Source organism: Cetorhinus maximus, chromosome 1, assembly GCF_964194155.1.
Source record: "Cetorhinus maximus chromosome 1, sCetMax3.hap1.1, whole genome shotgun sequence".
NCBI classification, from domain to species: domain Eukaryota; kingdom Metazoa; phylum Chordata; class Chondrichthyes; order Lamniformes; family Cetorhinidae; genus Cetorhinus; species Cetorhinus maximus.
In genome coordinates this window covers 182,604,248-182,618,443 of record NC_135879.1, presented here as the reverse complement: position 1 = coordinate 182,618,443, position 14,196 = coordinate 182,604,248, and positions in this window count along the sequence as shown.

Sequence of the window (14,196 nt, the reverse complement as noted above, 5' to 3'; positions counted from 1 at the left end):
AAAAGAAAGTTAAGGGGTGATCTAACAGAGGTCTTTAAAATTGTAAAAGGTTTTGATACAGTGGGTACAGAAAGAATGGATGGAATTTTACATCTCCCTGGGAGCAGGGCTCCTAGGCTACGGTGATGAAAAATCATTGGCAGGGTGGGGCTCCCTGTCCGTTACTTACTTGCCTCTGCTGGCATTTACCAGTGGCAGGGAAGGTGTTAAGCAGCTTTCAAGAAGATATAATAATTCTCAAAATGTTATTGGAATTTATTGTAAAACAGAGTAATAATGGGATGTGTATTTATCTCCACATGTGTCCGTGTGTGAGATTTAATTGAATTAGAGGCAGCTAGCCTGGGTGCTTTGATCTGAGAAGAGAGGTTAGGTTTGAAATGTTAATTAGGTAAAAATGGGGAAGGTTAGAAACATAAGTGTCAAGGGAACATTTGCATTTTGAAATAAACCAGGCTAGATTGTTTTCAAAGGTGGGGTAAAATGTGTCACCTAGCCAGCTGAAGTTTAGAAACAGTGTGTTTATTTTTTTGCAAAGATTACTGGTAAAACTTAATGCTATGAGAGGGTTTTATTATCAGGGAGATAAAGTCCAAAGACGTAGTAAAACAATGGGTATTTGCATTCAAAGAGAAAGATATGTATAAAGAAGGACCAAGGGGTGTGTGTAAGGGAAGGCATTTTAAGATCTTACAAGAGTGCGAAAAGCCTTCAGCATCCATGCCTTAAGCTGCTGTCTTCAAAGGACTGAAGTTAAGAAAACTCACTTGGATGTTGACTTGTTCAGGGTATTATGTTTCTTTGCCTGGGTCTTTTAAAATCTGTGTGTCTTACTGTTGCCTTAACAAAAGTGTAACTGGGAGTTAGATTGATTAGGGGATTTAGAAATTATCATAGTAGTAATTTGTAGATCTATGTATGTATTTAAAGTCATTTCTCCTATTAATAAATGTTTAACCTAGTTTTGTATAAAGCCTAAAAGACTTGGTGGTCTTATTACTGCTGAATTCAGGGCACGCATCTCAAAATTAATGCAAATTGCAAATCAAGTTGTAGCAGTTGTTTCAGGTCTCCCTTGGAATTTGAACAACTCAGCATTTACCATCAGCTGTGCCATAACCAGCCCTTGGGCCAATTAAGGCCCTCAAGTGGCCAATTAATTGTCACTATCTCACTGTAACATAGCCACTGGTATTTTGCCAATGGTGGACAGTACACACACCACATGACGAGCCAGCCATGTTAACATGGCAGTCTTGTTGTGGGCTGGGGGCCCCTCCTGTTGGGCACCCTCATGATCCTGGCCCCACATCTCCTCAGCAGGGCCTGCCAGTCAAGCCCCTGGCATCCCACTGACCTTATAATTTGGCTCCAGCGATGATTGTCCTTTCATGACTGCCTGAAATTCTAGCAGTCACCACTGCTGGAGGGTGGAAATCTCATCCTGAATGAATTAATGGCCCGATGGCCGTAAAATGTGCTTGCAACTTCCTGGCCACATGGGGTGGGGAAGAGGTGTCACCCTGACTCACTAATGCCTCCTTGTAAACTCCCACCCAATGTTTCCTCTTGTGGGGAAGAGCATGACTCAAGGCCATCAATATGAGATAGTGATCAAGGAATCCTATAGGGAATCACAGAATCTTAACGGTACAGAAGGAGGTCATTCAGTCCATTGTGTCTGCAACCGCTCTCCAAATGAGCATTATAACCTCATGCCATTGCCCTGCCTTTTCCCCATAACCCTACACAATGTTTCAATTCAAATAATCATCTAATGCCCTCTTGAATGCCTTGATTGAACCTGCCTCCACCACACTTCCAGGAAGTGCATTCCAGACCTGAACCACTCGTTGTATGAAAAAAAAAATTTCACGTCACATTTGCTTCTTTTGCAATTCACTTTAAATTTTTGCCCTCTCGTCTTGATCCTTTTAGGAGTCGGAACAGCTTCACCCTACCAGCTATGTCCAGCCCCCTCATGATGTTAAATATCTCTGTAAAATCTCCTCTCAGCCTTCTTCTCTCCAAGGAGAACAGTCCCATCCTCTCAGATATATCTTCGCAACTGAAGTATCTCATCTCTTTAACCATTCTTGCAAACCTCTTCTTCACTCTCTCCAGTGTGCTCACATCCTTCCTATAATGTGGTGCCCAGAACCGTACACAATACTCCAGCTGAGGTCTAACGAGTGTCTTATATAAATTCAGCATAACCTCCTTGCTCTTGTACTCTATGCCTCTATTAATAAAGCCCAGGGTACTATATGCTTTTTTAACTGCTCTCTCCATCAGTCCTGCCATCTTCAATGATCTATGCATATATACACCCAGGTCTTTCTGATCCTGCACCCTCTTCAAAATTTCACCTCTTATTTTATATTGTCTGTCCATGTTCTTCCTATCAAAGTGTATCACCTCACACATCTCCACATTGAACTTCATCTGTCACCTATCTGCCCACTCCACCAACTTGACTATGTCCTTTTGAAGTTCTACTCTGTCCTCCTCATAGTTTACAACACTCCCAAGCTTCGTATCATCCATAAACTTTGAAATTGTCCCTTGCACACCAAGATCTAGATCATCAATACATATCAGGAAAAGCAAGGGTCCCAATACCGACCCCTGGGGAACTCCACTACAAACTTTCCTCAGCCCGAAAAATATCCATTGACCTGCTTCTGCTCTCTGCTTCCTATTTTTCAGCCAATTTTGTCAAGTCTGTTGTGTAGCACTGTATCAAATGCCTTTTGAAAGTCCATGTACACCACATCAACAACATTACCCTCATCGATCTTTTCTGTTACCTCTTCAAAAAACTCCAGCCAGTTAGTTAAACACAATTTCCCCTTTAGTAATCCAGGTTGGTTCTTCCTTATCAACCCATTTTTTTCCATGTGACTACAAATTCTATCCCAAATAATTGTTTCTAGATTCTTGCCCACCACTGAAGTTAAACTGGCTGGTCTGTAAATGCTGAGCTTATCCTTGCAGCCTTTTTTGAACAAGGGCATTATGTTTGCAATTCTCCAGTCCTCTGGCACCTCCTCTGAGTCTAGGGAAGACTGAAAAATCATAATTTTTCCAGTGCCAGTGCCCCTGCAATTTCTACTCTCACTTCCTTTAATGTCCTTAGATGCATCTCGTCCGGGTCCCAGTGCCTTGACAACTTTATGTACCGACAGTCTATTCAACACTTTCTCCCTATCAATTTGAACACTTCTAGTTTCCTCATCTGTCATCATGGCCTGGGTAGCATCTACCTCATTGATAAAGACAGATACAAGGTATTCATTTATTACCTCAGCCATGGCCCTTTCATCCATGTGTAAATTCCCTTTCAGGTCCCTAATCGGCCATGTTCATCCTTTTACCACCTTTTTACTATTTATATGCCTATAAAAGACTTTGGAATTCCCCTTTACTTTGGCTGCCAGTCTTTTCTTATAATCCCTCTTCACTTCTCTAATATGCTTTTTCACCTCCCCTCTGAGCCTTCTCTATTCCTTTTGGTTCTCAATTGTATTTTCTACCTCACACCTGTCATAAACACACTTTTTCTTTTTTATCTTAATTTCTATCTCCTTTTTCATCTGGGGAGCTCTGGATTTGTTTGCCCTGCCTTTCCCTTTTGATGGAATATACCCTGACTGTGCCCGATCAATTCTTTTTTGAAGGTGGCCCATTGCTCAGCTACAGTTTTTCCCACTAATCTTTCACTCCAGTGTACCTGGCCCAGCTCCGTTCTTGCCCCATCGACGTCGGCTGTCATCCAGCTAATTATTCTTACTCTGGATTGCCTATCGTCCTTTTCTATCATCATCCTAAAATGTGCAATACAAACATACAAACTCACTGCTCCCTAAATGGTCCCCCACTGACAGTTGATCTACTTGGCCTACCTCATTTCCATGAACCAGGTCCAAAAGTGTGTCTTTTCTTGTTGGGTTGGACACGTACTGCTGTAGAAAACTTTCCTGAACACAGCCTAGGAACCTTTGCCCCTCTCCACCCTTTACACTACCACTGTCCCAGTCTACATTCAGGTAATCAAAGTTCCCCATTATAAATACTCTATAATGCTTGCATCTCTCTGTAATTTCCCTGCAGATTTGTTCTTCTTTGTCCATCTCACTAGTTGACGGTCTATAGACTACACCAAGAAATGTAATTTCATCCTTTTTGTTACTTAGCTCTAGCCAAATTGATTCTGTCCTTGAACCCTCTGGGACATCCTCTTTCTCCAGCACTGCAATGCTCTTCTTAACCAATACCGCCACTCCTCCTTTCCTTTCTTTCCAAACCTATCTAAACACCTTGTACCCAGGAATATTTAACATCCAGTTCTGCCCTTCCCTGAGCCAGGTCTCTGTTATCACCACAACTTCATATTTCCACATGGCAATCTGCACCATCTTATCTTATTTACTATACTCAAACCTATTTACTAATCTTATCTTATTTCCTATGCTCTGTGCATTCACACACATGCATCGTAACCCTGATTTAGATTTTGTTACTTTATCCCTCACCTCGACTTCACCTAGTACCTTATTATTCTCTATACTAGTGCTGTCTGTCTCTCCCAGTATTTTGTGCACCCTGGTATTCCTCTCTAATATGTTCTCTTGGCTCCCACACCCCTGCCGAGTTAGTTTAAAGCGCCCTCAACAGCACTAGCAAGGAACTCAGTCCTGGCTCTGTTCAGGTGCAACCCATCCAGCTTGTACAGGTAACATCTCCCCCAGAGCCAGTCCCAGTGTCCCAGGAATCTAAAGTTCTCCCTCCTGCACCATCTTTCCAGCCACGCATTCATCTGCCTTATCCCCCTATTTCTGCACTTACTGGCACATGGCACTGGGAGTAATCCGGGGATTACTACATTTGAGGTCCTGCTTGCTAAACTTCTACCTAGTTCCCTAAATTCTGATTGCAGGACCACATCCCCCTTCCCACCTAAGCCATTGATGCCTACGTGGACTATGACCTCTGGCTGATCACCCTCCCTGAGAATGTCCTGCAGCCGCCCTGTGACATCCTTGACCCTGGCACCAGGGAGGCAACATACCATCATGGAGTCACGTCTACGGTCACAGATACGCCTGTCTGCTCCCCTAACCAATGAATTCCCTATCACGATTGCTCTTTCTTTCTTCTTCCTCCCCACCTGTACAGCTGAGCTGCTCGTGTTGCCACAAACTCGGCTCTGACTGCACTCTTCTGAAGAACCAGCGCCCTTACCAGCTTCCAAAATGGAAAATCGATTTGTGAGTGGGACCCCAGGGGACTCCTGCACTACCTGCCTACTTCTCTTGGATTGCCTGATGGTCACCCATTCCACCCTGTGTCTCCAGACCCTTAAGCTATGGTTGGACCACCTTTCTGAATGTATTATCCGCGTAGCTTTCAACCTCGCGGATGTGCCACAATGACTGCATCTGCTATTCAAGCTTTGAAATCCAGAGCTCAGGTTTCTGCACCTGGCAGTATTTCCTGCACATGTGGTTGCCTAGGACACCGATAACGTCCATGACTTCACACCCATTACAGGACAAGCATTCCACTTGACTGAGCTGCCCTGCCATGTCTTAACTCTACTTCCCTTACGTTAACTTTATTCTACTTTTGGTTATTTATATTACTTCATTATTTGGCCCTAAATTTTCCTTATTCCTGGTGCTTCTCAGTTAAATCCAAGTACTGCAACTTGTTTAATAATGTTACACTTTTCTATTTTACTCACCATGTCCTACTTACCAAGGCCACCACTCTTCTTTCTGAGGAAATGTAGAAAAGGAAAGAAGTACCTCCTCCCTCCTCATCAAACTTGCTCAGTCACCTCTGCTCTCAAACTCTTGCCACTTCTTGCACTGTTTTTATAGCTCTTCTCTCTTCTAGGTGCTGCTGACTGCCTGTCCCTGGGTTCTCCTCTCTCACTCTCCTCTAGGTGCTGCTGACTGCCTGTCCCTGGGTTCTCCCCCCTCACTCTCCTCTAGGTGCTGCTGACTGCCTGTCCCAGGGTCCTCCTCTCACTCTCTCCTCTAGGTACTGCTGACTGCCTGTCCCTGTGTTCTCCCCTCTCACCCTCCTCTAGGTGCTGCTGATTGCCTGGCTCGGGGTCCTCCTCTCGCATTCTCCTCCGGAAATTCAGAAGGAACTTCATAACACAAAGAAAGGTAAGAGTTTGGAACTCACTCCCACAGGGAGTGGTTGAAGCAAATAGTACAGTTGCATTAAGGGGAAGCTAAAGAAACATCTGAGGGAGAAGAAAATAGATGATTCTAATGATAAATTTAGATGAGGAAAGATGTGAGGTGTTTGAGTGGAGATTGCATGGTGGCCTGGTTTGGTCGAATGGCCTATGCAATCTTCTTCCAGTAAGATAGCAAACACTTGTCCAAAAATGTAATCAATAGTTTTCTGTATAATATTTTGTTGAAAAATTTTGAAAATCCAGTTATATATTATATCCATATGAATTTCTTCATCAATAGCGTTCACTTCCTCAAAAGTGAATAATAAATATATGAATGTAACTGCACATTACAAAGCAACAAAACTGTGCATGACTTTATGAACAGGTAGTGCAAGAATTCAATTTTTTAAATTCTTTCATGAGATTTGGGCAGTGCTGGCTAGGCCAGCATTTATTGCCCATCTCTAATTGCCCTTGAGAAGGTGGTGGTGAGCCACCTTCTTGAACCATTGTAGTCCATGTGGTTCAGGTACACCCACAGTGCTGTTAGAGAGGGAGTTCCAGGGTTTTGACCCAGCAACAGTGAAGGAACAGTGATATATTTCCAAGTCAGGATGGTGAGTGGCTTGAAGAGGAATTTCCAGGTGGTGGTGTTCCCATGTATCTGCTGTCCTTGTCCTTCTAGGTGGTAGAGGTCGCAGGTTTGGAAGGTGCTGTTGAAGGAGCTGCAATGGATCTTGTAGATGGTACACACACTGTTGCTACTGTGGTCAGTGGTGGAGGGAGTGAATGTGTAAGTTGGTAGATGGTGTGCAGATCACGCTGGCCTTTTGGTCCTTGATATCAAGCTTTCTGAGTGGTGTTGGAGCTGCACTCAGACAGAGAGGTGAAGAGTATTCCATCACACTCTTGACTTTTGCCTTGCAGATGGTGGACAGGTTTTGGGGCATCAGGAGGTGAGTTACTCATCGCAGGATTCCTAGCCTCTGACCTGCTCTTATAACCACAGTATTTATATGGCTAGTGCAGTTCAGTTTCTGGTCAAAGGTAACCCCCGTGATGTTGATAGTGAGGAGTTCAGCGATGGCATGCCATTGAATGTCAGGGGCAGACCATCTCTGTTGTTGGAGATGGTCATTGTCTGGCACTTGTGTGGCACAAATGCCACTTGCCACTTATCAGTCCAAGCCTGTCTGATGTGCAGGTCTTCCAGCATATTGTCAAGGACTGACTCAGTATCTGAGGAGTTGCAAATTATATTGAACATTGTGGAGTCATCAACAAACATCTCCACTTGTAACTTTATGATGTAAAGAAGGTCATTGATGAAGCAGCTGAAGATGGTTGGGCCTAGGACACTACCCTCATGAACTCCTGCAGCAGTACCTTGGAATGAGGTGATTGATATCCAACAACACAACCATATTCCTCTCTACTTGGTGTGATGGCAGCCAGCAGAGGGTTTCCCCCCAGTTCGTACTGACTTCAATTTTGCCAGGGCTCCTTGATGCCATACTTGGTCAAATGCTGTCTTGATGTCAAGGACACTCACCCTCTTGAGTTCAGCTCTTTAGTCAATGTTTAGACCAAGGCATAAATAAGGTCAGGAGATGAATGGTCCTTGTGGAACCCAAACTAAGCATCAGTGACAAAAACAAAAATAGATGGAAAATCTCAGCAGGTCTGACAGCATCTGTGGAGACGAACACAGTTAACGTTTCAAGTCCAAATGACTCTTCATCAGAACTAAAGCAATATAGAAATGTGGTGAAATATAAGCTGGTAGTTAGGGGTGGGACAGGTAGAGCTGGATAGAGGGCCAGTGATAGGTGGAGGCAAAGAAGAGATTGCCAAAAATGTCGTAGACAAAAGGACAAAGGGGTGTTGACGGTGGTGATATTATCTAAGGAATGTGCTAATGGTGACATTAAGGGTAGAAAGCAGGACAAACAAGTGGCAAATGGTCCTAGTGGGGGTGGGGTGGGGGGAAGGGATCGAAATGGGCTAAAAGGTGGAGATAAAATGGTAGATTTAAAAATAAGTGGGAAAAGAAAAATATATTTAAAAAATATAAATTATTGGAAAAAGGGGGATCGGAAAGGGGGTGTGGATGGAGGAGAGAGTTCATGATCTGACGTTGTTGAACTCAATATTAAGTCCAGAAGACTATAGAGTGCCTAGTCAGAAGATGAGGTGCTGTTCCTCCAGTTTGCGTTGAGCTTCACTGGAACAATGCAGCAGGCCAAGGACGGACATGTGGGCTTGCGAACAGGGTGGTGTGTTGAAATGGCAACCAGCGGGGATGTCTGGGTTATGCTTGCGGACAGACCGAAGTGGTCACCCAGTCTCGTTTGGTCTCTCCAATGTAGAGGTCTGTATTGGGAGCAGCGAATGCAGTAGACTAAATTGAGGGAAGTGCAAGTGAAGTACTGCTTCACTTGAAAGGAGTGTTTGGGCCCTTGGATGATGAGGAGGGGGGAAGTAAAGGGGAAGGTGTACCACCTTCTGTGGTTGCATGGGAAGGTGACGTGGGAGGGGGTTGAGGTGTAAGGGGTGATGGTGGAGTGAACCAGGGTGTCCCGGAGGGAAAGATCCCTGCGGAAAGCTGCCGGAAGGGTGAAGGGAAGATGTGTTTGGTGGTGACATCATACTGGAGTTGGCGGAAATGGCGGAGGATGATCCTTTGAATGCGGAGGCTGGTGGGGTGATAAGTGAGGACAAGGGGGACCCTATCATGGATCTGGGAGGGAGAGGAAGGAGTGAGGACGGATGCACGGGAGATGGGCCGGACACAGTTGCGGGCCCTGTCAGCCACCGTGGGTGAAAAACTCAGTTAAGGAAGAAGGAAGACATGTCAGAGGAACTGTTTTTGAAAGTGGCATCTTCAGAACAGATGTGACGGAGACGAAGGAACTGAGAAAATGGGATGGAGTCCTTACAGGAAGCGGGGTGTGAGGAGCTGTAGTCGAGGTAGCTGTGGGAGTCAGTAGGCTTGTAATGAATATTGGTGGACAGTCTATCACCAGAAATTGAGACAGAGAGGTTAAGGAAGGGAAGGGAAGTGTCAGTGATGGACCATGTGAAAATGGTGGAGGGTGGAAATTGAAAGCAAAATTGATAAATTTTTCCAGGTCTAGATGAGAGCATGAAGTAGCACCGAAGCAGTCATCGATGTACCGGAGAAAGAGTTGTGGGAGAGGGACTGAGTAGGACTGGAACAAGCAATGTTCCACATACACCATAAAGAGGCAAGCATAACTGGGGCCTATACGGGTACCCATAGCCACACCTTTTATTTGGAGGAAGTGAGACGAGTTTAAGGAGAAATTCTTCAGTGAGAGAACAAGTTCAGCCAGACGGAGGAGTGTAGTGGTGGATGGGGATTGTTCGGGCCTCTGGTCGAGGAAGAAGCGGAGAGCCCTCATACCATCCTGGTGGGGGATGGAGGTGTAGAGGGATTGGACGTACATGGTGAAGAGGAGGCGGTTGGGGCCAGGGAACTGGAAATTGTTGATATGATGTAGGGTGTCAGAGGAATCACGGGTGTAGGTGGGAAAGGGCTGGACAAGGGGAGAGAGAATGGAGTCAAGATAGCAAGAAATGAGTTCCATGGGGCAGGAACAGGCTGACATGATCGGTCTGCCGGGACAGTCCTGTTTTTGGATTTTGGGTAGGAGGTAGAAGCGGGCTGTCCGAGGTTGGGAGACTATGAGGTGGGAAGCTGTGGAGGGAAGATCTCCAGAGGAGATGAGGTCAGTGACAGTCCTGGAAACAATGGCTTGATGTTCAGTGGTGGGGTCATGGTCCAGAGGGAGGTAGGAGGAAGTGTCTGAGAGTTGACGCTCAGCCTCTGCGAGATAGAGGTCAGTGCGCCAGACAACAACAGCACCACCCTTGTCAGCAGGTTTGATGACAAAGTCAGGGTTGGACCTGAGAGAACGGAGTGCAGCAAGTTCAGTGACAGGTTAGAGTGGGTGAGAGGCACAGAGAAATCGAGATGACTGATGTCATGCCGACAGTTCTCAATGAAAAGATCAAGAGCAGGTAAGAATCCAGAGGGAGGGGTCCAGACGGAGGGAGAATATTGGAGGCGGGTAAAAGGATCCATTGAACAGGGAGAGGACTCCTGCCCAAAGAAGCGAGCACAGAGACGAAGGCGGCGGAAGAAGAGCTCAGCGTCGTGCCGAGCCCGAAATTCATTGAGGTGAGGGCGTAAGGGTATGAGACTGAGTCCTTTGCTGAGCACTGAACATTCAGCATCAGAGAGGAAAAGGTCAGAGGCATGGTGAATACAAAGCATCAGCGAGGAGCTTACAGCTGAGTAAGTGCTGCTTGATAGCACTGTCGACGACACCTTCCATTTCTTTGCTGGTGATTGAGAGTAGGCTGATGGGGTGATATTTGGCTGGGTTGGATTTGTCCTGCTTTTGTGTTAGAAGAAATAATATTAGAATAGTTGGTATATTAAAGTGTAATCACACAATATTATAAATAAAAAGGTTTGTTCCATAATTTGAAATCAAAAAAAATGTGTGAAATAACAGCAAAATATTGATTTTTAACATGCCCAAAATGTATTGAACATGGATTCCACCAACTGCCATTAAGATTTTTTATTGCCTTCTAAGGTGTTCACCAGGTTAAATCTTTGATTTTTAACCCTTGTGTTGCGTTTAATTATTATATAATTGTTTTTATAATTGTCTGCCTATACTAACATTATCTCAGGATGAACTTTTACCTTGGTGTGCAAATGGTTCCTAATCACACATGCTTTTACAGGTACCTTTGACTCACTGTGTAAGTTATTGTGATGTGACCAGTTCATACTGTACGTGCCTTGGATATCATGTGTTTTTGTTCTTTCAGGTGACTTTCACCAGTTTACGACAACATTGGTAAAATAATCAATCAACAAGACGTCAATGTCTTTGCTGACATCAAAAATGATCTTATTGTTTGGGATGATTGAGCATATTATATTGTTAATGAAACCTATTTTCGATTGATCCCTCCTTTTTACTAACAATAGTGGCAAAGGAAAATATTCCAAATATCTTGAAAGTGGGATTTGAAGATATAACTTGCATGATGGATATGGTCACTGTCACAATTCAAATCTGTCTCAGTTGGTTGTCAGTTTAATCGATGTAGTCGGCCACTTTGATTTTTGTTCCCACAGGCTGAGGGATTTCTGCAGTTGCTTGTGCCACTCCCTGGCCTTTTGTTTCCACCTGCTGGAGAGACTGGAGCAACTACACATTGTTGTCTTTTAGGCAGTGTCACTTCACAGTTATTATTCCTCTATGAACATATTTTTGATTTTAAAGGAACTTAAAAAAAGACTACCTGCATCATCCTGTAAAACATTAATTAAAGATGGGCTTAGATTTAGTGTCTGGGTGGAGTTCAGAAAACCCAATATACCCAATAAGCTGCGGAAAACACCGTCTGATTTCCTGGAACTCCATTTTAAACTTTAAAGGGAAAATGAGGTATATCCCAGGCAGCAGACTGTCACTTCTTCAGTTCTTCTAAGTATACTGATAGAGATAAATATCTAAATATTCCAGGACAGTTGGACCAAACTTTACCCATATAAATTTTATGTGACAGATACTGGTCGAGTTTAGTAACACCAGGAGTGTTGGCAAAGTACTGAATTTTTTACTTTTGTATATCAAAGGAAATATGAGTTCTGTATTTCTGTACACCTTCGGTCTGTCCGCAAGCATGACCCAGACCTCCCTGTCGCTTGCCATTTCAACACACCACCCTGCTCTCATGCCCACATGTCCATCCTTGACCTGCTGCAATGTTCCAGTGAAGTTCAACGCAAACTGGAGGAACAGCACCTCATCTTCCGACTAGGCACTTTACAGCCTTCCGGACTTAACATTGAGTTCAACAACTTTAGATCATGCACTCTCACCTCCATCCCCACCCACTTTCCGATCCCCTTTTTTCCAATAACTTATTTATATTTTTCTTTTACCACCTATTTCCATTATTTTTAAATGTATTTCCATCCATTGTTTTATCTCTACCTTTTAGCCTATTTTGATCCCTTCCCCCCACCCCACCCCCACTCGGGCTATTTGTACCTTGCTCGTCCTGCTTTCAACCCTTAATGTCACCTATTAGCACATTTCTTAGCTAATATCACCACCATCAACACCTCTTTGTCCTTTTGTCTATGACATCTTTTGGCAATCTCCACCTATCACTGGCCCTCTATCCAGCTCTACCTGTCCCACCCCCCTTAAACCAGTTTATATTCCACCTCTCTTCTATTTTTCCTTAGTTCTGTTGAAGAGTCATATGGACTCGAAACGTTAACTGTGTTCCTCTCCGCAGATGCTCTCAGACCTGGTAAGTTTTTCCAGGTATTTTTATTTTTGTTTTTGTTTTGAAATACAAGTTCTGTTTGATAGGCCAATGAAAACCACTGATTGATTTTCCATCACCATCTATTTTTTACTTTTAGATCTGGTTTGTAATCTATAGCCTATGTCACATGGGCCAGGATTTTTAAGATGGCAGAGCTTCCTGCCCCACCACCCAAAGAGCCAGCGGAGAATGTATCCCCACTGACACTGGCTGTCCTGCAGCCACTTAACACTCCAACTTGGGAGGAAGTCCCTGCTCAGAGAGCTGTTAGCTAATCTTATTGGTCAGCAGCCCGGTAGTCTCAGCAGCACCAGAAGAAGTAGTGGCCACTGCTGGAACTACAAGCAATCCCCACAGTCTAAGTCGTGGAGTCCAGGGCAAGGTAAATGCTGGGGGTCCTCAGGGCAGGGAAAGGAGTTGAGGTGATGCCTGGGGAATGGGCAAAAGGATTGGCAGTGTTGATGGAGAAGCCGGAGGAGGAGGAGGGAGTACCCATGGGGGCAGGGGCGGACCTTGTAGGGAGGGCACCGGATGTTGAAAAGAGGCCCTTGTTGGAGGTGCCCCCTCGCCCCTACCTTCCCACCTGAGGCTTGACCAGGTTCACTTTCTGGGCATACCATCTGCTCCTGAACTCCTCCCACCTGCCTCAAAATTGAGGCTGGGTGGGAATTAACCCTAAAGTGGTCATTAATTGCCCACTTAAGGGCCTCAATTCGGGCAAGGATGGGTGGGCTGGCCTACGCCTTGCCCGACCCACTGTAAAATTGCAGAGGCTGGGGTGGGAGGGCAGTGGGAAGGCCATCCAGGGAATTTTACGGGTCCCTACCTTGCCTGGAAACTCGCCGGCAAGGTCTGGAAAATTCTACCCGTGGTCTGATAAAATGTTTTATTCTTCAGCTTACAAGGCTCTGTTTATAACCTGCTTACTGGCTGCTTTACAACATCTGTTATCCATAAATCTTAAACAATGTCTTTACTCATATTTTTCCTTTCTTTCTCTTTTTCCTTTAATTTCTGCCCTGAATGACCTCAATAGCTTGTTCCCACCATGATACGCCTTCTTCTGGGTGCGAGTCTTAGTAATACAATTCATCAGGATTATTTCTCTCACATGGGTCCTATTCAAAATATCAGTCAAGCAGACAGCCTATGTCAGAACTACAGTGATCAAATTTCAAAATTTTTGATGAGAACCAGACCTTCTTGGTCAGTTTGACACCTCCTAACATTCCTTTGCAGAGGGTGCAGCTGTGGGTCATTATACTGACTTTGATGTCTCCTTAAAAAAACCTCTCTGTTTACTTCAGAGATGTGTTCCAATCAAATTAACCAATCAATTTACCTTGACAGGCTTTTTATCCTTGTGTCTCCAGCTTGTTAGACACTTGTTAGCTGCCAATGTGTGGTGTGCATGTCTGCATACATGGTAAGGGATGGGTGGGGGAGTGATTTGAGTGACTTTCACTCACCTTATTGAGACTTGATACTCAGAATTCAAGCATTAACCCTTCCAAGAATTCCAGGGAGCCTAATTTGGGAGCTTAATTTCCTACACCATTTTGGAGTGTAGCTGATCAGAATTGAATAGTGAACATGTAGGATGGTTA